At 42.3% G+C, this 26,945-nt stretch overlaps 1 pseudogene; it reads left to right on the plus strand.

Moving 5' to 3' along the window:
- The first annotated feature begins 16,279 nt into the window (after window positions 1–16,279).
- Window positions 16,280–16,946, plus strand: LOC123389137 (annotated as a pseudogene).
- The last annotated feature ends 9,999 nt before the right edge of the window (window positions 16,947–26,945 follow it).

Genomic DNA, 26,945 nt, shown 5'->3' on the forward strand with positions numbered 1-26,945 from the left:
CCTAGCACTGATATTTCCGTTACTCTGCATTTTTCTTGGTTCTAACCATGTACTGTGTCTTCCCTAAAATTATGTTCTCCTTATATTCTCTCTAGGATGCAGGCACTGTCTTAGGGGAGGGATGCACGAGGCCACTCAAGCTAGAGGAGACACACAAGGAAGGATGGTGTTTTATGACAAGTTCGACAGGGCATCAGAGCGGACAGAGGCCAAGTCAGGGCACCAGACACCACGGGGGGGGGACGGGGAGACAGGGCAGCACAGTTTTCTGTTAGAAGTGATGCCACAACTATCCCTCCACTGTTCACCCAGGTGGAGTTCCTATTCCCATTGGCAGAGGTGGGGGAGTCCCATTCCCACAACAGAGATTTTTCTGAGAGGACATGCATGTCAAATGTATTAAAGTATGACATTTTATTTATATTATCCTTCAGTTGCATTAGGGATTACACAGTTTTATAGATAAGCCCAGGAACCTAACCACACGTAGATTACGTGGGTTTGTGGGTGTGATATACAAATCAAAACTGTTAAAATACCAGTCATTGTAAAGTTAGAAACCACTTACATATGACCAAAATGGGCATAATAAGTTGAAATTGGAAATATGCTTTCCTCTCACCTGACATTTTAAGGTTTTCTGCTCTGGAAAATATGTCTTCTTCCTATAAACATGTTTTTTTATTTTTTTAGCATATGCAAAAACAAGATCATTTACAACTCTCTTGAAGGTTGTGAATAGTTATAATCAGGAACCGTTAAAATACCACGCACCTGTACCACCACACTAACAGGATGAATAGAATTCTTAGAGAAAAGAACCCGACGAGGACAAAAAAGCTTCACAGCAGGGACTTGTTTTTCATTAAGTTGAGACCGTTACCAGAACTTTCTCGTATATGTCCCAAAGACACAGAAAGTTGAATTGAGTGCTTTTGTTCCTGCCAAAATAAAGCAAAAACCAGGTTGGCACAAACACATCAGCGATAAGGAGTAAATAATGACGTATCTTATGTAAACAATCAAATCCTTACCATATGGTAACGTTATTTTTTTTGAGCACAGCCGTATATTTTGCCCTACATCACTAGCTAAACACAGCAGGTTGTGTTTATTTTGGACCATTAATGTTGTTCATTCATAAGAATCTGAACAAAATCTGTTGACATACATGAAAACTATAAAAATAAGGGAAATTCTGAGAAACGAAAGTCTTAGAAGAACAATTTTGCCTTTAGAGGGCATTTTTAGAATGAATGTGAAAAATTTTCAGAGGAAGGTGGAAACCAGTTCGCTGTCTGTAACGGATGATGACCCGACCAGCTGAATGTGAAAGTATGACGGGTCTACGTCTCTCTAAACCTTATTATAAGCCTTGAGAAAAAATAAAATTAAACAGAAGTAAAATTTACTAGGTTTTTTTAACCTATGGGGATATTTATTATTAGGTGGCATATTTCCCAAAAGCAAATGTTGGCATTTCATTAATTGTAATGCTGTCTGGAATGAAATTGCCCGAGGAGCTCCTGCAACTTTTCTGTGCTTCTCGTCTCTTGACAAACAGATTTTAACAAAATGGAAGCATACAACATGGAGACTTTTTCTGCCAGAGTAACAAAATTCCACATTTTTATAAACGGCGTTTACCAACGATGATAAGGATCACTGCAAAGCATATTATATGGTATAAAACCAAAACTTGTAAATATCGAATATTGGCGCAATGTTCCCTCAAGCCTAGCTCATGGCTAACATAAACCTGCGGTAAATAAACTTGTAAAAGAAAAAAAAGGAAATGGTGTAACATGTTCGCCTACAAATTAGTCTAAATCAAGGAAGACTTTAAGGGTAATCACTTAGCAACTCAATTAAAAACCCCTTGGGTATTATCATCCCTTTCCTTTTCATTCACTGTGACTAATGGACTTTGAAAACATAATCTAACGAGAGCCACCTTAAATGACCTAAAAACTTAAAACACACAAAAAAAGGTATTCCAAAAAGTTTAGTTCTTTATATAATGAAAGTTTTAATTTCGCTTCCAAGTTTTCTGGTGGAAGTTAGTTGGGGTGATCAGAACTGAAAGGTTTTCTAAAACCTGCTGCCCTTTTTAAGAAATATTAAGGAGAGAGAAAGTTGTGTGTGTGTGGGTGTGTTGGTTGTGTGTTGTGTATGGACTTGGTGACTGTTCAGGTTGTACCAAGTTTTGTGGAAAGGTTGTACAAACTCTGCATAATCATTGTTGGATGAGCTGTTTTTTTTCTAGACCATGGCTATTTGTAAGAAAGGTTAGAGTAGAGTTCCAGGATCCCTTCTTGAGTTCCTCCAGGATGGACAAGCGTTCGCTACAGTTAGACACAAAGTGATCTCACGTCAAAATCTTCCTGAAAAAATCACACCAGAAATGAAAACAATTTATTGCACTGATACGAAATTTACCATAGAAAAAATAAGATCAGAGAAAGAATAGAAGGCCATATTACTGCAGGGGAGGAGAACAACACACATGGACATCAGGGTTCTGCCACTTCTTAAGATTATGGAAAGGGGGCCCTCACGCAATAAACCATTCTCTCGCTGTTGCCTAACTCTCAGCCTTTTTTCTTTTAATTATCATTTCAAAGAGGCCTCTCAAATAGAAACAGCTTTGTTCTTCTTAATTTAAAGTAAACAAATGTCTCACATGTCAATCTTTCAATTCACCAACCAATAAATACTTATGTACTGTAAGAAAAAAAAAAATCACCACACTTTCGATGCTCGCTGCAAAGTTAAGCACTGTTAGGTTTATTTTTCTTCACTATTAACACATAGCGATTTCACAATTCTTCCCGACTTTGTTTTGGTCTTTTCTCTTTACTTTTTTTTTTTAAGATTTTATTTATTTGAGAGAGAAGAGACGGAGAGAACCCAGTGGGAGAAGGGGCAGAGGGAGAAGCCGGCTCTCTGCATGAGCTGGGAGCCTGATGCCAGGTTCGATTCGCAAGAACCTGAAATCAAGACCTCAACCGAAGGCAGAGACGCTTAACTGACTGAGCCACCCAGGTGCCCTAGTCTTTCTCTTTAAAATATAAATTACTTTTTGGGGTGCCTGGCTGGTTCAGTGGGTTAAGGCCTCTGTCTTCTTAGCATCAGGTCATGATCCCAGGGTTATGGGTTCAAGACCCGCCATTGGCTTTCTGCCTCAGCAGGAGCCTGCCTGCTTCCCTGTCGCTCTCTCTCTGCTCTCTGCTTGCCCTCTCTGCCTACTTGTGATATCTGTCTGTCAAATAAGTAAATAATTTTTTAAAAATAAATATCAATTACTTTTAAAGAAAAACTGACATATAATGGACACATGTTAGTTTCAGGCTACAACATAAAAATTCCATATTTTTATCTGTTGTGACAAATCCCACCCTAAGACTAGTTAACATCCATCACCAAACATTACATTTGTTTTCTTGTGCTAAGAACTCTTAAGCTTTAGCAACTTTTTAAATATATAATAATATAGGGCACCTGGGTAGCTCAGTGAGTTAAGCCTAGTCTCTGCCTTCAGCTCAGGTCATGATTCCAGGGGTCCTGGGATCAAAGCCCACATCGGGGCTCTCTCTGCTCAGCGGCGGGAGGTTTCCCCCCTTCCTCCTCTCTTAGCATGTTTCCTCCTCTCTCTCTGCCTGCCCTCTCTTCCTACTTGTGATCTCTGTCAAATAAATAAATAAAATCTTAATATATATATATATATATATATATACATATATATATAAAATATACTATGCAGCCATCAAAAGAAATGAAATCTTGCCATGTGCAGTGATGTGGATAGAACTAGAGAGTATTCTGAGTGAAATAATCAGAGAAAGACAATTATCATACCATCTCCCTGATATGAGGAATTTGAGAGGCAAAGTGGGGGGGCGTGGGGGTAGGGAAGGAAAAAAAATGAAACAAGATTGGATTGGGAGGGGGGCACCTGGGTGGCTCAGTGGGTTAAAGCCTCTGCCTTCGGCTCAGGTCATGATCCCAGGGTCCTAGGATCAAGCCCCACATCGGGCTCTCTGCTCAGCGGGGAGCCTGCTTCCTCCTCTCTCTCTGCCTGCCTCTCTGCCTACTTGTGATCTCTGTCTGTCCAATAAATAAATAAAACCTTTAAAAAAAAAAGATTGGATTGGGAGGGAGACAAACCATAAGAGACTCTTAATCTCACAAAACAAACTGAGGGTTGCTGGGGGGAGGGGTGTAGTGAGAGGGTGGTGGGGTTGTGGACATTGGGGAAGGTATGTACTATGGTGAGTGCTGGGAAGTGTATAAGCTTGACAATTCACAGACCTGTAACCCTGGGGCTAATAATACATATTTCTAATAAAAAATAATAAAATAAATATACAATAATACACAGTATTATTTACTACAGTCACTATGATGTACATTACATCCCCAGGGCTTATCTTATTAACTGGAAGATTATACCACTGGACCCCTCATCTATTTCCTCCACAACCTCGCCTCTGGCAACCATCAATCTGTTCTCTATGACTTCATTTTGTTTTGTTTTTTAGATTCCACATGTGAGGGAGATCATACAGTATTTCTCTTTCTCTGTCTGACTTATTTCACTCAGCACAATATCCTCAAGGTCCATCCATGTTGTTGCAAATGTCAAGACTTCCTTCTTTTTATGGTTGAGTAATATTCCATCGTATACACACACATTTTCTTTATCCATTCACCCCGTTGGTGGACACTTTAGTTATTTCCAAGTCTTGTTTGTTGTAAATACTGCGATATTCACTACTGTGAGTGTGAGTCTTGCTGGCCTCTAGAGCCAGGTGACCTAGAGGTATACCCTGGGTAGCAACTGCAAACCTCGCATCATACGAGCATTCAAGCTCCTTTCCAGGAGATACCAGAAAGCAGAAGCAAGGCAGAGGGACAGCGCAAAGATGGTACCCATCAGCTCCATCTTTGGAGAATACCTTACTAGGCTCCTAGATCCATGTTAAATTAGATGCCTGCCTCTCAGGGCTTTAAGATAAGCAAATGAACCTCTTTCACAGAAATCTGAACGCATTTCAGTCTGCTGCTTCTGTGCTGAGTTCCAGGGTGGGTCAGTCTACTCGCGCGACTGCTTTAAGAACTCTTTCTCAGTTTGCTAAAGCCTTGTGGGTCTCATGGGTACAAGCTCTGATGGCTTTCAAAGCTGGATGTTTTGGGGTCTTGTCTCTTAGATGTACGTCTTGAAAGTTGGGATGCCAGAAGTGGGGCTCAAAGCCTTTGCTCCTCAGGGAGAAGCCTGGGTTTGTGAGTACCCTCCCAATCCCAGGTCGCTGTACCAGGGGTGGGGTTTATGGCAAGACTGATTCTTACTTCAACATAGGTTTTTTTCCTTACTCACCTAATGTGTAGGAGTCACTCAGCTAGTTGTAGGGTTTTTTCCACAGGAAATTTTTCCATATGGAGCTATAGATTCAGTGTGTATTTCATAGAAGAGATGAGTTCAAGATCCTCCTATGCCACCATCTTGAATGGAAACCCCAGACCTTCTCTATGTATGTGTGTACACACACATATGTGTACACAAACACACACACACACATATTCATGCTCTTCTAAACTATTTCCCATCTACGGGCACCTGGGTGGCTCAGTGGGTTAAGCCTATGCCTTCGGCTCAGGTCATATCTCAGGGTCCTGAGATTAAGCCTCACATCAGGCTCTCTGCTCAGCCGGGAGCCTACTTTTCCCCCTCTCTCTGCCTGTCTCTCTCTCTGTCAAATAAATAAATAAAATCTTAAAAAAAGAATAAAAAAATAAAAAATAAAAACCCATTCTATTAAAAAATTTCCCATCTAAAAATATAACTTGAATGTCTTTACGTAAAACACATACATTTCTATTAATATTTTATGTGCATGCTGAGTGTCTCATTCAACAGATGTTCCAAATCTTTCATAACCTATTTTCAAGTATTGGTCTCACAGGATTAGCTATCCTGTGTTTCCCCTTTACAATACTGTGATACCCTGGTAGGCTAATATGCTTAGAGGCAATAAATTACTATCTACTTCCCCTGTGACTCTGCTACTCCATGATCTGTTTAGTCAGCAAGAATCAAATGTGATGATTCCCAAACTAGTTAAGGACACCTACACTTCGTAATTATATAGCTTCATTAAACACTATGTAAACCAACAAAATATGACTGCAAAAAAAAAATCACTGTTCTTTTGAAAACTAACACACCTACTTTGGAAAGATTTGATACAAAGAAATCAGTAAGAAAACTTTTGCTAAGTTAGGTATGGGTGAGATGACCACGTACCAGGTAGGGAGGGAGTGATCACAGGATTCTCACTCAATTCAGTTAAAGAAACTGAAACTGAATGCAAAAAAAGACAACATAGAAAGCTTTTTTTAAGAAGATTCTTTTTATTTATTTGAGACACAGACAGATAGTATGAACAGGGAAAGGGGCAATGGGAGAAGGAGATTCCCTGCTGAACAGGGAGCCCAATGCGGGACTCTATCCCAGGACCCCGAGGTCATGACCTGAACTGAAGGTAGATGCCTAAACTACTGAGCGACCCAAGTGCTGTGATAACTCAGAAATCTAATCTGCAGGCCAGTTTCCAAAGAAAAGGCACTGTTTCAATGGAGAATAAATGTACATATATTTTTTCCAAATAAAATGCTAAAAACTGTATGTACCATTCCCTAAGAGTACTTGTTTAAACTGACTTTCTTAGTTAATCAACCAAAGACTGACCCTGCTAGTGTCGGAGAGGACTTCATACCAAACCGTAATTTCACACTCATCTACAGAAAGCCACCTGCTTCTTACACTGGTGACCAAATTAGCCTGGACCTTTCTCTCCTGAGACCATCTTAGACCTTACATCATAGTTATGTAGTACATCACGGGAGGGGGTCTCGGTTCATAATCCTGGCCATCCTACTCACCAACTGTATACCTTTAGGTTGATCACTTTCCCTGCCTCAGTTACACATTGTTGAAGTTCTTGAACTTCATGATGGCATTCTAAATTGTATAACTGGGGTGCCTATGTGGCTCAGTTGGTTAAGCATCTGCCTTTGGCTCAGGTCATGATCCCAGTCTCTTGGGTTTGAGTTTCCACATCAGGCGCTCTGCTGAGCAAGGAGCCTGCTTCTCCCTCTGTCCCTTCCTCCTGCTCCCGCACTCTCTCACTCTCAAATAAAATCTTAAATAAATAAATCATATAACTTAGCCTCAGTGAACAAATGCTATTAGGTAATATTAGTACTCAACTTACCATTTATGCATTTGTTCTCAGATAAACAAAAGTTGCATAACACATGACTAAATAACTCAGAACATCTGTGAATACTGGGTTAGGCAGCGTTTGCTGTGAAAAGCAAACCCAAACTCACAGTGCCATAATAGAGACCCATTTCACTTAACCAAGAATGGTTTTACTACTTTAGGAATGGTTTTACTTTATAGTGTAGATTTCCCAAGTATTCAAAAAGAAAGTATTTACAACCCATACATTTATGGTCAACTGATTTTTCACAAGGATGCCAAGACCATTTAATGGGGGGAAAAACAGTCTTTTTGAGTGCCTACTACTGGGACAAATGAATATCTACATGCAAAAGGATGAACTTGGAACAGCAACGTCACACATACACAAAAATATAACTCAAAATGGATCAAAGATTTAAATGTAAGAGTAAAAACTGTAACACTCAGAGAAAACAGGTGAAAATCTGTATGACTTTGGATCGGGAAAAGCTTTTTTAGACATGATACACAAAGCAATAAGAAATATTAGATAAGCTGAACTTGATCAAAATAAAAACTTTCGTGTGTCAAAGGACACTAAGGAGAACGTGAAAAGACAACCCACAGAATGGGAGAGAGTATCTGCAAATCATTTGTCTGACAAGGACCTAATAACCAGAATATGCAAATATACTCTTAGAACTCAACAACAAAAAGACAAATAACCTAATTTAAAAACAAGCCAAAGACTTTTGAATAGACATTTCTCCAAAGATGATACACAGACGGTCAAGAGCACATGTCGGGATGTTCGACATCCTTAGTCATTGGGGAAATGCGAATCAAAAGCACATGCAGATGCCACGTCACACAGACTAGGACAACTATGGTAAAATAAGAAAAAGAAAAAGAAAAAAAAAGAAGAAGAAAAGTGCTGGCAAGAAGGCGGAGAAGCTGGAACCCTCCTGTATTGTCGGTGAGAATGTAAAATAGTGTGGCTAAGGCAGCAAACAGCTCGGTAGCTCCTCAAGAAGTTACACACGTACAATTACCCAGCAGTTCTACGTCTAGGGGTATGACACCGACAGAACTGACAACAGATGTTCCTGCCACAACCTGTACATGAATGTGCACAGCAGCGCTGCTCGTAACAGCCAAATGAGTATATACCCAACGTCCATCAACTGATGAATGGATACATAAAATGTGGAAGAGCCTCTTACACAACCATAAAAAGGAATAAACTGTTACATGCTACAACACGAGTGAAGTCTGAAAACATTCTACTCTCAGGTTAAAGGAAGCCAGACACAAAAGGTCACGTGTTATACAATTCCACTGATAGGAGATGTTCCAGAAAAGGCAAATCCATAAAAACAGAAAGTAGATTCATGATTGCCAGGGAATAAGGGGAGGGGAGAATTGGAACCAAGAGGTTTATTTTTCGGGTGATGGAAGCATTCTGGAATTAGACAGAAGTGACGTATGTACCATATACACAGTAAATATACTAAAAACCAGAGAAGAGTACACTCTAAAATGGCAACTATTATGCTTTGTGAATTATATTTTGATGAAAAATGAAACAACTTAAATATCAACAAGTTAAATGCTAGGATACATTAAAAAACATCCAAAGTAACACTAATCACAGGAACAATGGAGTAGCTACATGAATTTCAAACAAAGCAGATTTCAGAGAAGGAAAACTATCAGGCATAAAGAGCAGCATTACATAATGATAAAGAAATCGACTGACCAAGAAGACACAATTATCCTTAACGTATGTGTGCCTGATCAACACAGGTGAGACACAACCTAACAGAACTGCAGGGAGAAATAAACAATTCCATTATCACAGCTGGTGACTTCAACACTTCTCCATCAGTAATGGGCCGATCCAGCAGCAGGGCAACAAGGATCTGACAGATGTGGACATTCAGTCCAGACATGGCACACTCAACACCACCATCAATTACCGTACAACAGAAGTACACAGACAATTTCGCCCAGTAATAGTGCAACACACATTCTTCTTAAGCTCATATGGAACACTCATCAAGACAGAATAATTCTGGGCCACAAAAAACACAACAATTTTTTAAAAATAAAAAATTATACCAAGTATGTTCTCAGACCGCAATGGAATTAAAAATCAGTAACAGAAGATAGCTGAAGAAGTCCAAAATACATGGAGATTAAATGACACACTTCTAAATGACAGGAGACCAGTCTCAACAAAATACAATGTAGCAAAATGTGTGGAATGCTGCTTAAAGGGAAAATACAGTACTGAATGCAAATATTAGAAAAAAAAAAGATTAAAGTCAATAATCTAAGCTTCCATTTTAGGCAACAACAACAAAATCAAATCTAAAGTAAGGAGGGGCTCCTGGGTGGTTCAGTTGGTTAATCATCTGCCTTTGGCTCAGGACATGGTCCTAGGGTCCTGGGACAGAGCCCTGCATCAGAGCTTCCTGCTCAGGGAGGCTGCTTCTCCCTCTCCCATTCCTCCTGCCTGTATTCCCTCTCTCACTGACTCTCTCTGTGTCAAATAAAATCATAAAAAAAAACCTTAAAGGAAGTAGAAAAAAATAAAAATTAGAGCAGAAATCAATGTAATTAAAACCAGGAATTTTTTTTTTAATCAATAAACCCCAAGTCTGTTTCTTTGAAAACATCAATAAAAACAGATACAAACACCCTTAGCCAGGCAAACAAAGAAAAAAAGGTAGAAGACATAAATTACTAATATCAGATGAAAGAAGGGAGGGCTACTGCTAACAATCCCAATCACTGTAAATTCAACCAAACATTTATGGAATACTACACAATTCTCTAAAATCTCTTCCAGAAAGTAAAACTAGAAGGAATACTTCCTAAATCATTCTAGGAGATCATTATTACCCTGACACCAAAACCAATACTATAAGAAAAGAAACTACAAACTAGTATCTCTCATGAACACAGACACACAAAATCTTCAACAAAAATTAGCAAATAAAAGCAAACACTATATTAAAAAATTATACACCAGGATCATGTAGGATTTATTCCAGGTATGCAACATTAGAAAATGTTCAACATTAGAAAATCAATGTGATCCATCATATCAACAGAAAAAAAATCACATGATCATATCAATGAAGGGAGGAAAAAAAGCATTTAACAAAATCCACACCTCTTCATTATTAACCCTCAGGGAACTAGGAATAGGAGGACTTCCTCAACTTGATAAGAATGTCTCCAAAAATCCACAGCTAACATGATATTAATACTGAGAAAATAGAAGACAGGGAATCAAGGCAAGGATGTCCCTCCTCCTACTACTATTCAATACTATACTGGAAGGCCAAACTAATGAAATAAGGTAAGAAAAGGAAACAAAAGGTATACAACCTGGGAAAGAATAAAACTTTGTTCACAGATGACATGACTGTCTACAGAAAATACAAAGACTTCACACCCCACACCCACACCCTCCTGAAACTAGTCAAGTGATTATAGCAAGATTGCATGATACACAGTTAAAATACAGAAGTCAATTGCTTTCCAATGATGTATCAGACAAAGGGCCAGTATTCAAAATTTATAAAGAATTTATCAAACTCAACATCCAAAAAACAAAAAAATCCAGTCAAGAAATGGACAGAAGACATGAACAGACCAAAGAAGACATCCAAATGGCCAACAGACACATGAAAAAGGGCTCCACATCACTCAGCATCAGGGAAATACAAATCAAAACCACAATGAGACACCACCTTACATCAGTCAAAATGGCTAAAATTAACAAGTCAGGAAACAACAGATGTTGGCGAGGATGTGGAGAAAGGGGAATCCTCCTACACTGTTGGTGGGAATGCAACTCTGGAAAACAGTATGGAGGCTCCTCAAAAAGTTAAAAATGTAACAACCCAACGACTTAGCAATTGCCCTATTAGATGTTTATCCAAAGTACACAAAGTGATTTGAAGGGGCAAAAGCACCCCAATGTTTATAGTCAAACTATTGAAAGAGCCCAGATGTCCATCAACAGATGAATGGATAAAGAAGATGTGGGGGACACACACACACACACACATTACTCAGCCATCAAAAAGAACAAAATCTTGCCATTTGCAAGGACATGGATGGAACTAGAGGAAGACAAATACCATATAGTTTCAGTCACATGTGGAACTTAAGAAACAACAGATGAATATAGGAGAAGGGAAGGAAAAATAGAAACAGACAGGGAGGCAAATCACAAGAGACTTAACTACAGGAAACAAACTGAGGGTTACTGGAGAGGGGAAAGTTGGGGTAACTGGGTGAGGGGTATTAAGGAGGGCACTTGTTGGGATGAGCTCTGGGTGTTGTATGCAACCAATGAATCACGAAATTCTAACCATGAAACTAAAAGTACACTATATGTTAACGAGATTGAATTTTAATTAAAAAATTTAAAAAGTCAATTGCTTTCGTATATACCAGCAATGTACAAGTGGAATTTGAAGTTAAAAAAAACACAAGACCATTTACATTAGCATACCAAAAAAAAAATTAATACTTAGGTGCAAATCTAACGAAATATGCACAAGATCTATATGAGAAAAAGTATAAAATTCTGATGAAAGATAACAAGCAAGGTAAGATGTGAAGTGGAAAGAAAGTCCATAATCTTGGGTAAGAACACTCAATACTGTTAAGAGGTCAGTTCTTCCCAAAATGATCGACAGACTCAATGCAATCCCAATCAAAATGCCAGGAAGTTATTCTGTGGATACCAACATGTTGACTCTAAAATTTGGATGGAAAACTGGAAAACCAAGAGTCCCAGAGTAGTCAACAAAATATTAAAGAGGGGGGGAAAAAAAAAAAAAGGAAATTGAGGATTGCCACCACCCAATCTCAAGACTTACTATTAAAGCTATAGTGATTAAGACAGAAGGTGCCTGGCAAAAGAGACAGGTGCTTGGAACAGAGTGGAGAGCCCAGAAAAACATCCACACACACAGGCAAAGGCAACTCAATGGCAAGGACAGTCTTCAACAAATGGAACCGAACAATGGGACATTGATAAGAAAAAACAAACAAATGAAAAGAATAAAAACAAACTTTTCACACCTTTCACAAAACCTAAACGTAAAATGCAAAACTTCTTAAAGATGACATAAGAAAAAATGTAGGGATCCTTGGATTTGGCAATGACTTTTCAGATATAAAACCAAAAGCATGATCTACGAAAGAAAAAAAATTGATGAGAGGGACTTTGTTAAAATTAAACTTCTCCGTAAAAGACACTGTTAAGAGAATGAAAAGACGGGACGCCTGGGTGGCTCAGTTGGTTAAGCAGCTGCCTTCGGCTCAGGTCATGATCCCAACATCCTGGGATCGAGTCCCACATCGGGATCCTTGCTCCGCAGGGAGCCTGCTTCTCCCTCTGATTCTGCCTTCCACTCTGACTGCCTGTGCTCGCTCTCGCTCGCTCTCTCTCTGACAAATAAATAAAATCTTAAAAAAAAAAAAAAAGAGAGAGAGAGAATGAAAAGACCAGTCACAGAGTAGAGAAAATATCTGCAAAACACATCCATGGTAAAGGACTTAAAATAAGAAATATAATATAAAGATGTCTTAGTAGCAACAAGAAATCAAACCTAATTTAAAAATGTGAAAAGAGCGGTGGCTGGGAAACCCAGTCAGTTAAGCATCTGCCTTTAGCTCAGGTCCTGGGACTGAACCCCACACTGGGCCCCCGGCTCAGCAAGGAGCCTGCTTTTTTCCCTCTCCCGCTGCCTGCTGCTACCTCTCCGTGTGCTTGTGCTGTTAATAAATAAATAAATAGAATCTTTAAAAAAGAAAAAAAGAGGATCTGAAAAGATGCTCAACTTTGTATGTCATTAAGAAATTGCAAATTTAAACAAGGTACTATTACGTATCACGTAGAATATAAAAAATCCAAAGCACTAGTAATACCAAATGCTAGCAAGGATGTGGGACAACCGAACTCTCATTCACTGTTTGGTCAGAATGCAAAATGGGAGGCACTGTGTGAGACAGCTTGGCAGTTTTTCACAGAACTACACACATTCTCACTATAAGATCAGTAATTGTGCTCCTTTGTATTTACCCCAAAGAGCTTAAAACTAGTGTCCACACAAAAACCTGCACACGGATGTTTACAGCAGCTTTATTCTCTGAAGTGCCAAAACTTGGAAGCAATCCAAATCTCCTTCAGTAGGTGAACAGGTACACTGTGCCACACCCACACAATGGATTATTCGACAATTAAAAGATGAATTATTAAGCCACAAGACTTCGAAGAACCTTAAATGCATATTGCTAAGTGAAAGACCAGTCTCAAAGGCTAAATACTATATGATTCCAACTCTATGGCATTCTGGAAAAGGTAAAAATTAACCAACATTTTAATTTTTATTTATTTTTTAGGTCATCTCTATACCCAATGTGGTGGCTAGAACTCACAACCCCGAGATCAAGAGTCAGATGCCCTAGCAACTAAGCCAGCCAGGTGCCTCTGAAAAGGTAAAACTCTAGACAGTAAAAAGATCCCGGGCTGAGGGGTGAGGGAGGAGGGTGCAGAGAGAGGAGAAGAAACAAATAGATGAGGTACAGGGGTTTTCAAGGCAATGAAACTAGGCTGTAAGATACCAACAGTAGGTAAATAACATTATACATTTGTCAAAACCCACAGAACTATAGAAAGAGGAGTGAACCTTAATGTAAACCATGGATTTTAATTAATACTGTATCAATGCTGGTTCATCAGTTGTAACACATGTACCACAACAATGTAATACATTAATAATAGGAGATAGTGAAGTTAGAAGAAAAATATCTTCTCTTTGTACTCAGGGGTATTTCCTATCTGAACCCAGTTAAAGTACAAATCCCCCAAAAGGCCAGAAGTTGGGAGATCACAAGAGGTGTTGGAACACAGGAAAATAAATGAGCAAACCAGACAAGCTGCAGGTAATTAAGAACCATTAACCATCAGAGAAGCAGTGACATCACTCAAAATTAAAACCAAGTAGAGTTTAAAAGTTTAGCTACTTTACTAACTAGCTGCAATCAGGGATGGCAAACAAAGACTAATTCAAAGTAACCTGGGAATTAATCATTTAAAACTTACCAATAATCTGAAATTAATAGCTTTAATGCTATGAAAATTACATGGAATTTGGAAAGATTGAAGTTCTCTAAGCTGCCAAGAAGTAAAACACTCCTTCCCAGATACATGGACTTATAAAATCACTATATACTATCTCCACGAGAAGCAGAATCCCCCAGAACCATCACTCTGTAATGATGAGAAGTACTAAGAGGGCATATGAAATTTAAGAGCTCTGCCCTGAAACATGTCCCATTTCATCGAGACAAAAAACCAAAATAGTTAAGCACTAATCTGCACACTACATAGGGGTTGAAAGACATAGAAAGTTTGTGTGAGCTCACGTATGTGTGTATTTCCAACCATTCTTGAAAACAATGGACAACAGAGATGAATAAATGTCCCTGTATATTCCATAAATATTCCTCAAATATTTATCATGCAACTCCAGCTCTGCTCTAAGACCTGGGGACACAGTCATGAAAAGAAAAGACAAGGTCTCTCCTTTTAAGGAGCAGATATTCTAATGCAGAAATGAGAAAATAAATATGTAAACAAACATTATATTAATGAACAGTGATCAAATAGTGATTAATGAATAGTGATCACAGCTAAAAAAAAAAAACAGGACACAGTAAAGGTCTGAGTGACAAATGGGATGTATTTTAACTTGGATGAACCAGGAAATATAGAACAATGAGTTGATATCCAAATGACACAAAGGAGCTAGCCACAGGAAGTGTGGGAAGAGTGTTCCCGCCCAAGGTATCAGCATGTATACAAAAATGTCCTTGGAGCTCTTCCCTCCAGCCCCTGCTCTCAAATCTCTGACCCAGCTAGGTGGGGACATAATCTAGGACTTGTGTCTCCCAAAACTCATTCTAAATCTTTGTTCAGTGACTAAATTATTCAAGCTTGAGAAATTAAAAACATATGCTAACAAGATCTTCCCACCATCTACAGAGAGATCATCTTAAAAGCATCATGAAATAGTAACACTGAAATTCTAAAAAACTTCTGTTCTAACATTTTAATCAATTTTATATCAAACTCCTTTGTTGAATTTATATACCCATTTGACATATTTATGAAGAGACAAAAAAAAAAACAAACCCTACATTCCGTAAATGTATTTATCCATCTAACAAATATTTGAGTACCTAATTACACTCTGTTCCAGCTGATTTCTTCTTTTTATCTCTTTTTTCCCCCAATTTAACACCAATCATAATCTATGTAGGCTTTTAGTTCGCTTTTAAAAATTAATTTCTTGAGCTATTTAAAGGAATTATCCAGTGCTAGAGTTCTCAACACTGGTCACACATTACAATCACTTAAGGAACTTTTTTTTTAAAGATTTTATTTATTTATTTGACACAGAGAGAGAGATCACAAGTAGGCAGAGAGGGAGGGAATAATGCTCCATGCTGAGCAGAGTGTCCCATGCAGGGCTCGATCCCAGGACCCTGAGACCATGACCTGAGCTGAAGGCAGAAGCTTAACCCTGTGAGCCACTAAGGCACCCCCTCACCTGAGGAACTTAAAAACAAAAAGCCCAAAGGGCACCTGGCTCGTTCAGTCACTGGAGCGTGCAGGTCTTGATCTCAGGGTTGTGAGTTCAAGTCCCATGTTGGGTATAGAGATTACTTAAAAAAAAAAAAAAAAAAAGAAAAAGCCCAAGCCCCAGTTTGTGATTAATTTGTTTAAATGTTTCAAGAAATTTGATGCTAAATGTTGTAAGACTAGTTAAATAACAAAAAGATATATTTACATAATACTTCTTGCTCTCAAATTTTGAACAAAGAACTTACTAATAATCAATAACTTAGTAGGCCAACATTTTATTTAAATAAGTTTTATGGTACTACAAAGAGTGAATTAGAAAATCAAAAGCAAGGAGAAATGGGCATGGTGTGAACATGGGGAAGCAAGAGAAAGCAAGCAAGTATGTGACCGGGAAGCGAATGCTTAGCTCTGAGATCCTTCTCCGAGAGAAGGACAGATTAAAACCTAAAAAGAAAGAAAAGAAGGATCCCATGCACTCAAGGAAAGAGAAGTCCCCCAACATCCCTCCTGCTTTTTCCAATATAAACACACAGCTGGGCCGACTTACCACATCCTGGTTGGTACCGACTTTATCAACTTTTCTATTTAGGCCAAACTTGACCGGTCAATGATGGACGGGCTGTGTGCCAAGTGTACCAGTTGTACAACTGACTGTGTAATGGCTGAAACTGAGAAACCGGGGTGAAAGTATCAAGAGGCTCTAAGGATTGCGAAAGAGCCAAGATTCAAACAATTACCACGTACACACAAGACAAACTATGCAGATGACTGCTCAGTATGGAAGTAATTCAGAGTGTTACACTGTGGCATCAGCTGACCCAGACCCAGAAGATTGCTGGAGTTCCCATCATGGACATCTCTAACCATATAGACGACACTGAGCGAATGCCAGATGATGACGGAGCCCCTCACTCCTATATCTTAATAGAGTTCCTCAGCTCTCCTTTACCAACTTTTCCTGTTGCCAGTTCATACAAGCAATTCTCCTTACCCAGTTCCTCTGTTCTGAGCTATGGCTAAAGACACTCATTTTTTTATGTTTTGAAACTGATTATCTTGTACCATTTTACTTTTTGTTGCATCTTTTTATAAATCAGATGACCGCTCACAAGACCAAAAAAAAAAAAAGTAATGGAAAGGAAAGATCAAAAGGGAGGACAACAACAACAGAAAAAACAGTTCTTTTTTGCTGGGAACCCTTCTTACAAGTGCCAATCAGATAAACTTTATCTGATGTTACATCGTCACAACTCCTCTATCATCAGGGAAAGTAGTTCACATAAGAAAATTTCTCTATAAAATGAGTTCCAGGCTTACATTCCATATTTGGCTAATTAGAATTTCATTACGATATCTGTCTCAAACTGATGCGGAAGAGAATGGAATCATGTCATCAAGACGTGACATCAAACTAAGAACCCACAGGGTAAGGACTCAGCTCCTGTGATACGAAGACGGCTCCTGGGGATGGGCGACCCTGGGCAACAGTGGCTGACCTGCGGGCCTGCGGCTATCTGCTGTCTGTCACTCTTCCCTCTTCCTCCTCTGTCAGCTGCTATCCCCAGCCACCGTCAACAAAGTCCACCTCAAACAGCCATCACATCCCTCTGGTCCTGTTTACCATAGCTAAGCTCCAGGCCAGGCATCCAGATCACCAGCCCTGTGGGAACTTCTTCTAAGGTAAGAGGTGGCCCTATTGGTGAAATGCAGGTGCCAAGGCATGCGGACATTGTGCCATCTTCTGCGCTATTCTTAATGTTCTGATTGTCCCACTTCCCTCAGTTCCCACCTGTGGCCTCTGGAAAGGAACATATTACAGTAGGATTTCCAAGGACTGATGTGTGGGGGTCAGGAGATCTGGCCTGTGATTGGCCCCAACTAGCTGTGTGGCTTTAAAGGAAGTCATCAGAGCTCAGGCCTCAGTTTCCTTATCCGCAAGCCAGGATGGACTAGAGTCTTTTCAGAGGAGCCGGCAAAGATCACATAGATAAGCACCACCTCATTATACTAACAAGCAAACAGAAGGCCGGAGGCGAGTGATTTGCCCCAAGTCAGACATAAGCAGGCAGAGAGCAGAGCCGAGGATGGGACCCACATCTGCAGGTCACAGCTAATCAGCCAGCACAGTACAAACAGATCTGAGCAGCTGCTCATTCTTCCCCTTTTCCGTTTTGTCCATCAGAATGCATGCTCCCTGCAAACAAGGACACACAGGACCTGCTTCCTGTCTCAAAATTCTTAGTTCACCCAATTAGAACAGGGAGGAGCCTCAAGGACTTACCCCCCCCACCCCCACACACGGTTCTTTTACCTATGGAACATGAGGGTACATACATTCACCATCCAGAGGGCTCCTGCCTTTACTTCTCATGGAAAAGGTCATCATGTGCCTACCCGGGGTGCCAACGAAGCCACAGGTTCCAGAGAGGAACTGACACAGAGAAGTTCGAAGCAGGCAGACTGGCTCAGCGCAGAAACAAACTGTCTACCAAGGAAAACTACCCCATGGGGGACTGATTCTCTTTGAAATACGTTCGAGTGCGTGGGAAAATGGTTTTTCAAGAGCCGGTGGACTGACCAGTCACCTGGTACATACAAGATCACATCCGCATTCTGACAAGAGTGGCTTGCCTGCAGTGTAGACCAGGGGCCAGAAAGACAAGGAAGGCGCATGGAGACTGGGTGAGAAGCTTCTACGGTGTGATGGCAAGGGCGCACTGCAAAGGTACGAGAAGAGATGGAAAGAAGTATATGGACTCAAGAGGTTTAGGAAGCGAAATCCACAGGACTTGGTGTGACAGACTAGATTTTGGAAAGGTGACAGAGTAGGAGTTGACTTCTGGTTTCCCGACTCCAGGCTAAACGGATGAAGTGTTTACCGAGAGAGGCAATAGAATAAGAAAGGTGGTTTTCAGTGGAGGAGGTGCTCATGAATTCCGTCTTGAACCTGATGAGTCTGAGGGGCCACAGACACATCCGAGAAGAAAGGTCAGCAAGTCCGATACACAGAACTGGTGCTCAGGAGGCGTGTGGGCCAGAGACAGGAATCTGCCTTACCTGCTGATAGGTGGTCATGAAGCTGCACAAAAGGTCATCTAGGGAAAGAAAGGAACACGGGGCTGAGCCCATAATGAGCATTCAGTGGCTACCAGGAGCATGACTTTGCACAGGAGACACATCAGAGAGGTAGAAGAAAGACAGGAAGCAATGCAGAGCATTTGGTCTACTGCGATGTCGAGTAAGGAGACAGAGAAAGGTCAGGTGCGCTGACTTAGAAACAGTTTTGGTAAGAACTCTTTAGTGGAACGACAGGGCCTGAAGGGTGGAAGGTGGGAAAGTCAAGTCAACCCCTGAGCACTGGCTGTGATGTGCGACACTGACAGGGCAATACCTAGAGGTGGGGCATTCAAGTGGGAAAGGATCAAACAGGAGCGCGTGATGGGAAGGAGTGCAGGGGAGAGGATCCTCGCAGGCTCCTGGAAGGGCGGGAGGGCATGGACTCCGAGCCAGAGTGGAGACTGAACCTGAGGAGGAAGGAGAGCCCCTCCCCGTACCAGGCGAGGAGGAGAAGGGGACAAATACAAGAATGGGATCATGATCAGCAGGATGGAGGAGGTCCCGTGGGATGGCTGCTAATTTTTCTGTACGACTGGAGATGAAGTCATATGTTGAGATGGAAGAGGAAGGCTACATGTGATGTCAATAGCACACCCATGTAAATGGTCTAATTTATCTGTTATGCCACTTTCTCCCCCTACTACCAATACCTTATGTCCTGCTCATCTATTAGTTGGCTGTCACCCAAAGGATTTTGGTATTTCTAATTTATCTGTTAGGATGTTGCCAGTGCCTCTCCCCCTACTGACCAATTCCCCCTCTGCCATTCCTGCACTGCCCATCACCTACCTCTTTTACATTTGGCTGCTCATTAGATCTCATAAACATGACAAAGCCCATTTTTTTTTTCTATTTTATTTAATTTGACAGAGTTGTAGATGGAGAGGCAGGCAGTAGAGAGAGAGAGGGAAGCTGCCCCAGGTGACCCTTCCCCATCTGCCATTCCTGCACCTTGAGATCACCTACCTCTTTTGCAGCGGCTTTTCCCCTTCTGATTTCTCAGGCGCCCTCATAAACATGACTTTTTAAGTAGTCTCCTGCCACCAGTCAGCTCGAACTCAACAGATATGACCATGCAACTTCCTGCTGTAAACCTGACTGCAGCTCTACCGTGAAGACTGCATCAACGTTGACCCCTCAATGTATGCAGTGTCCAAGGTGCACCCCGCAGCCCCACCCCATCTCCCTTTCTACCATCCCAGTCTCATTCCAAAATGTGCCAAACAAGACACCTATGTAGAAATACAACTCCGACAGCAAGCTCTCCACTCATTTCTGCCTCGGAACTGTAACTTAACAAAACATCCCTCTGATGGAAACACAAATTGCAAATAACCTTTATCTCCAGCTCCCACATAGAAGATCAATACCACTTTACACAGAACAGCTGTTCCCTGTATTTTCCTTCTATGTATGAAGGGGTCACGTTCATTAACACTACAAATTGTACATTATACTCAGAAATTTCAGAGCCTTGAAAGAATATGGAATTGCTGGCATTCTAGCCACTTTCCCAGTTTGCTCTCTCCCTACCTCTAAGTCCTACTTTAGAACTGCTATTTTGAGATTTCTATTTTCGAAGCTGCTTTGACCAAAGGCATTCTGTCAGCTCAGAGTGAGAAAGATGGCGGGGCTAGGAAGTGTGAGAAAATGCTAGTGTTAGGCCCAAAGAAAGCCTGATGAAGTCCAAAGACAGACAAGCTAAAGAGACTTCCGTGCTTTGAGATTCTTTAAGTCTGTGTGTGTGCTTTTCTTCTTCCAATGACCTCTCTCCTCATCACGTGTCCTTCGTTAAAAAAAGGTTTCTGGATCAGAGAATTCACTCTGTGCTCTCCTTCAGACACTCCATTCAATTTACACCTTTTATTACAGTGGCTTAACATCACCATACAAGAACAAGAGTACAATATACCTTCATCTAGACATCCCTACATATTAAAAATGATATGGCCACACCGCAGAGGATCCAGACATAAGCACTTTTAAAGCCAGAGAGTTTGGGAGATGTGATCTGAATGCAAGTATCAAAAAGGAACTAGCTGGTTAACCCAAAAAAGAAAAAAATATATTATGACTTGAAGCCATAAAAAAGTAAGAAATTCAAACTCTTTTCAGAATTTTAGGTACCTACAGAGCCAAAACTTTTTAACACTGAAACCAGCTACTAAATCCCAATCCTTAGAAATTAAACATATACGTTTTGATAGTTTAAGTACAGACCCAGAGGGATACAGAAAACAGATAAAGCTCCTCCTGGCTCTGATTCAAACCTTGGCACATTTTCAAGGCTATGTCTGATGAACCTTTCCTGTCAGTAAAGTCTTTTCAGTTTGAATTTCTATTCTGTAAGTTTATGTCCTACAGTTATCTGCTGCCAGCTTCAGGCTGACCTCACCAAGAGAAGTAGGGCAACTTTAGAAAAGGAGCTTGGTATGCTTTGTAGTACTGGACCAGAACCAGTAAGGACAGTACAGTCTTTCAGATTTCTCATTCCGGGAGCTTAAGACGAAAGTCAGGCATAAACGTTAGGTTAAGTGCCTTTTTGACCCGATTTCTGGTAAGTACGTGCGTTCAGAGATGTGTTCAACGCACAGTCGCTGAGCTTCTAGGCACAAGGCACTGGGAGACTTCTGTCAGGCCGGGGGAGCGGTGGTCTGACTGTGCCACAGGGTACCAGAGGCGGGTCCTACGGGTCCGGGGCTTTTACGTTGAGCTCAAAACCACTTGCCCTGAACTTTCAGGCCTTTTCATTCAATGTGCACGATTTCACAGGAGTGCTTTCTCCAGGCTGCACCTAGCCCACCCTAGGCCAAGAGACTCACTGCAAAGTGCAGTGAGGTCCCCGCCGAGGACCCGTCGGGGGCGGGGACGGCCCAGGAAGCCCGCAGGAGAAGCCCGAGGAGAGGCCCCGGAGGGCCAAGGAGGGCAGGCCACCCACGGCCGGCTCCGGGGAGCAGAGCCCAGGCGCGCACCTTCATGAACTCGTCCTTGTCGAAGCAGAGCGTGTCCAGCCCCTTGGGCAGGTTCATCCTACTTCTCTCCATCCCGCCTGCCGCCGCCTCTCAGCACCAACACTCCAGCGAGAAGGAAAAGTAGGAGGCTGCGATCCCCAACGCTATGGGTGAAGCCACGGCGCTTCCACCACACAGAAGGCACCGCTTCCTCCAACATGGCAGCGCCCGCGCCGCGGCCAATGAAAGAGGACGCCGCAGGCCCGCCTCCGCCTGCCTCCGCCAAGAGAAGCGCGCGGACCGCTGCCGCTGAGCCAGCAGGTGATCCTGCCCCGTGTGGCGGAGGGCGACACTACAACCCCGCGTTGGTTTCTGCGGGGCAGCCCCGCCCCTGGTGCGGCCGGGTGAGCGGGAGAGGGGAGGGCGGGGAGGGTCAGGGGCGCTCCCTCCCCACCTCGCCGTTTCCCTCGGAAAATCGGCCTGCGAGCTTCTTCCAGGACCTTCTCCCGAGATTGTCCCGCGGGAAGCATAGCTGTGGCGGGATGATGGCCCTTTACTTCTGCGGCCGGTTGTCCAGAGTGGGGGGCGCGTCCCGGTGTCAGGCCTCTGGTCCCCTGGCGCTGCCACTGCAGCAGCCTGGGCGGAGAGGCCTCTGTGGGAACCCGGCTTCCGCCCTTAGCCCCGGCACCCACCCTCTGTAGGAACCCGGCTTCCGCCCTTAGCCCCGGCACCCACCCGCGAGCGTGGCTTCTCCCCCGCCGCGCTTGGCACCAGCGATCTGTAGGAAGGTGGTCAGCTGGCAGCCTCGGGTGGTCTGGGCAGCTCCCAGCTCCACTTAGGCTCAGCTACGGGGCGGCCACAAGTTTGGGTTCTCAGAGCTCTTAAAGAATCACCTCGCTACCGGCCGACAAAACGCAGCAGACGAGTAGATGTGCGAGCATGTTTATGTCCAGTCCGCTCTAGAATGGGCGGAATCGTGTGTTTGTGGTTCGATCACCACACCTTCCCCCAATTTCTGAGACCCCCTCCTCCTCCTGCCATCCACCCCACATTTATTTTGAGATTTTTCTTTCCTCTTCCCTTGCTCTTTCTCCCACTTTCCTCCCCTTTAGTGGGAATGTCATGGTCAAATGATGATTCATTTCTCTTTTTTTTTCTCCTTGAGACTCTGAAGCTCAAACCACAGATCTCACGCGCGCCCTTCAGGCTGCAGCTTTGCTGTAATAGCCCAGGACTGGGCTGCCCCTCCCAATGCTGAGGTCTCCCAGAGATAGCACCCAGAGATAGCACAAGCAGTCCTTAGAAAGGGATGGGACACAGCAAGACAAGGGCTTATAGTGAGTCTTGCATTCGAGTCACTCCAAACGGGAAACTGGTCACTTTTTTTTTAAGACGTGAATACAGGGACGCCTGGGTGGCTCACTTGGTTAAGCAGCTGCCTTTGGCTCAGGTCATGATACCAGCGTCCTTGGATTGAGTCCCACATCGGAATCCTTGCTCAGCAGGGAGCCTGTTTCTTCCTCTGCCTCTGCCTGCCATTCTGTCTGCCTGTGCTCGCTCTCTCCCCCTCTCTCTCTCTGATAAATAAATTTTAAAAAATCTTTAAAACGTGAGTACAGAATCTGAAACAATACATTCATAGCAGTGGGCCTGGCAAGGCCTTGTTGAGGAAAACGTTCCCAGTCAATATCCAGAGACTATGACAGGTAGGATGAGAGCTAGAATCTTATTTGGAGAATCAGAATAAATTGTCAGGGGAGCAACTATGAAAGTGCATTCTATGCTCATTCGGATATAGGGAATGAAAGCCTCATTATTTGGTCTTTGTTTGTTTACTCTTATTATGAAAATTCTCAAGCATACACCAAAGTGTGTAGAGCAGAAGGATCCCGGCCCTTCTGAGTACTTATCACTCTGCTTCCCCAACTGTTTCATAGACCCTCCTCCTTCTACTGCCCCCAAAGTGCCTGTATTTTTGTTTTTTGTGGAGGGGGGAGGTCTGGAATATATTTTAAAGTAAATCCCAAACATCACATCATTCCCTGCTCCCCAAATACCTTGGTTTACACATCAAAGAAGGAGGATGAAGAGGTGGAGGATGGGAAGACTGAGAAGGAGGAGGGATGAAGAAGAGAGATTTCCGCACAGGCCCACTATGCCAGAATCAATAGGTCTAATAAGCTATTCAGATTGGCTCTGAGAGGCATGACTTTTAGACCAGGGCCACATTGCTAATAAGCGACAAGGGCAAATTCAGGCAGCACAAACAGCAAGGCCCACACTCATCACCAAGGCACCCAGAGGGGGAAAAAGGGTGCCAGACCGACGGAACAAAGTTGTCTGGGAACCCCACCTGCCCTAGAAGTCCAGATGAGCGAGTAGTTGAACTGTTTTTTACCCTCATTGTCATTCCTTTCTGAAATTATTGCCGGCCTTTGGTAAAGACATGAACCTGAGCTTGTGCAGCCTGGGGTACTGATCTTGGGGTTGCTGAAGAGAGTAGGTGCCAACAAAGAATGAAAATCCCTGCTGCCTGCTCTCCTTCCGAGAGTCAGGAGGGAACAGTCAAGACCCCATACAGTGCACTGCCACTTGGAGCCCTGGCTGTGGAAGTGATTTGGCCCACCAAAGCCAGGAGCAACAGGCAAGACCCCAGACCCCAAATGCTAATGGAACACCCTGGGGAGGACGAAGGAAAGGCAGAGAGTCAGCGGAAACCTTCCCAAAGGACATTTCCCTCAGTTTCATCTGGGAGCTGACATTCAGCTGATACACACCCCTTTGGCCACACAAAGTTTGGTGACTAGCCTCTGGCCAGAACCTGCTGTGTGTCTCCCTACCCTGAACCCTTCCCAAGATCCATACCATGGCCTCGTGATCCAGGCACTGGGCGTGTAACACTTGACTCTGCAGGGGTCCCCGGGCCAGCGTTTGGTTAGTTAGTTGTCCGCGCTGTTAAAGATTTCACTACTGTTACATGTTTGACTCTCATCTTTGGTGATGGTAACTATTTCATAGGAAATAGAAGCTGGAATCCAGGAAACAGGCTGCAAGATGAAATGAAAAAGTGGATACAAAGCTTCTAATCAGAGCCAGACACAATCGGCGATCAACTATATCCCAGTCTCTCCCCTCTTCTCTGATCTGTACTTTCCTTAATGAGGAATGAGACTTTAAGTTGACTTTTTTTTTATTTCAAGTCTCTCTCTCTCTCTCTCTCGATTCCCTAACTTGCCTCTCTTGCCTTCATTTAATCCTAGAGCTTGTGCCCACGACTTCTTTTCTAAGTAAATATTAACCCCCTTTGACTCTGAATCTCTGGAAAATTCTCAGTTCCCTATTTTTGCTGGCACTGTGACAGGTCCTCATTTCTCCTTCCCACTCCTATTTATAATTTTCACTTTTTTTTTTTTGGCAGATTGGATACAGAACACTCAAAAATTGCAAAGAGAAATATTGTGTTCTGGAAATTCGTCCGAGCATTTTTTTCCAATATCGTCCTTGTGCTCTTCTGATCCTCTCTTGAACTGTTAGACTAAAGTAGCTGACGCTTCCACCAGCAACCAGAGTCATCCTGTCCACTACTGTGGGAACAGAGGGTTTCCATTTGGAACTGCAGACTGAGCCTAAAGTCCGGTGGCCCTTTGGTGCCAGGATAGCAGGTATGGGACGCGTGGGACATGGAGGACAAGCATCATGGTAGAGGTCTCCATTCGACCAGGAAAGCTCACAATGAGCCAACACGTCCATTTCAACATCTTCTGTATTTTCCTTATAACCTGTTTCATTCCAGAGTGGATTTGAGATCATTTAGTTTGATTTTTAAATATTTCCCATTCCAACCAGAAACAGACTCATCCTAGGGGCTCCCAAATTCTGCCTCATCTTCCTAATCAGTTAGTACCCCAAATTGGGTATGATAGTGCCAGAACATTCTTCCATGTGTATTTTATAAAAGACTAGTATTTTATTAGTTTTTTTCAAACTAATAAGAATGATAAGGGTAACTTTTTTTCTTTTAAAGCATAGGCAAAATCACGAAAGACATTGAAATGAACCTAAAAGATTATAGTGTCTTCCAAGGGAAAACAGGTGTTGTCTCATGTACCCTTCTGGGCTGACCAATTCTATGGGATATTCTGTGCCTTTCTTGTCTTTGAGCTATTTTGCAACTCTATATATTGTACATAATTGATGTGGATGCAGATGATCTTGTCTAGCTATATGTAAATGAATTTTGTCCACTGGAAGTACAGTTGGACCCCCTTTCCTTTGGTAGAAGGCAGTTTTGCATCCATTTGCATTCTATTTGCATATCTATTTGCATCTTTCAAAGCAAATTCGTTTAAGTATTACTGATTGTATATGTGTCTGCCTTGAGATTCTTGCTTGAAGTGGTGGTAACATCTTAGTGGTTCCCGAGCTAATGAATGAATTAAACAAAATCCCTTCAGGCATTCATCTCATATTTGTAAAATGGTCCTTATTTAATCTTTTCGAGAAAATGATACACTAGCAAACCATGACAAGATTCTGGTAAATGAAAAGTGCAATGAAATCAAATTGGAATGAATTTTAGAATTACCTTCAATGTGGCCCACGCTATGCCAGAGGCAGAGAATTAATGAATCTCAAAGACATGGCTTCTGGCCCCCAGGAGTTACAATGATCTGTGTCAACATTGGCATGCCTGAGAAATGCATGTGACTTTCCCATCAGGGTTTCCCCGGGGGTTCAGTGTGCCTTTCTCTTCCAAGCTACCCTCTCTTGTAGTGATATCAACTGTGCCCTTGGTTTCATCTCCCATTCCCTAGCCAACATCTCTCCCACTGATACACGACCATCTGTTTCTTTCCTACCCACCAGGCCCGTGTAACTGACTACCTACTCATGCTATTTCACTGATGTCCCACCTGTGCCTCAAAACCCAGCATGTTCAAAACTTGATTCA

This window comes from Mustela putorius, unplaced genomic scaffold (genome assembly GCF_011764305.1).
Source record: "Mustela putorius furo isolate JIRA1106 unplaced genomic scaffold, ASM1176430v1.1 tig00003953_pilon_pilon_pilon, whole genome shotgun sequence".
NCBI classification, from domain to species: domain Eukaryota; kingdom Metazoa; phylum Chordata; class Mammalia; order Carnivora; family Mustelidae; genus Mustela; species Mustela putorius.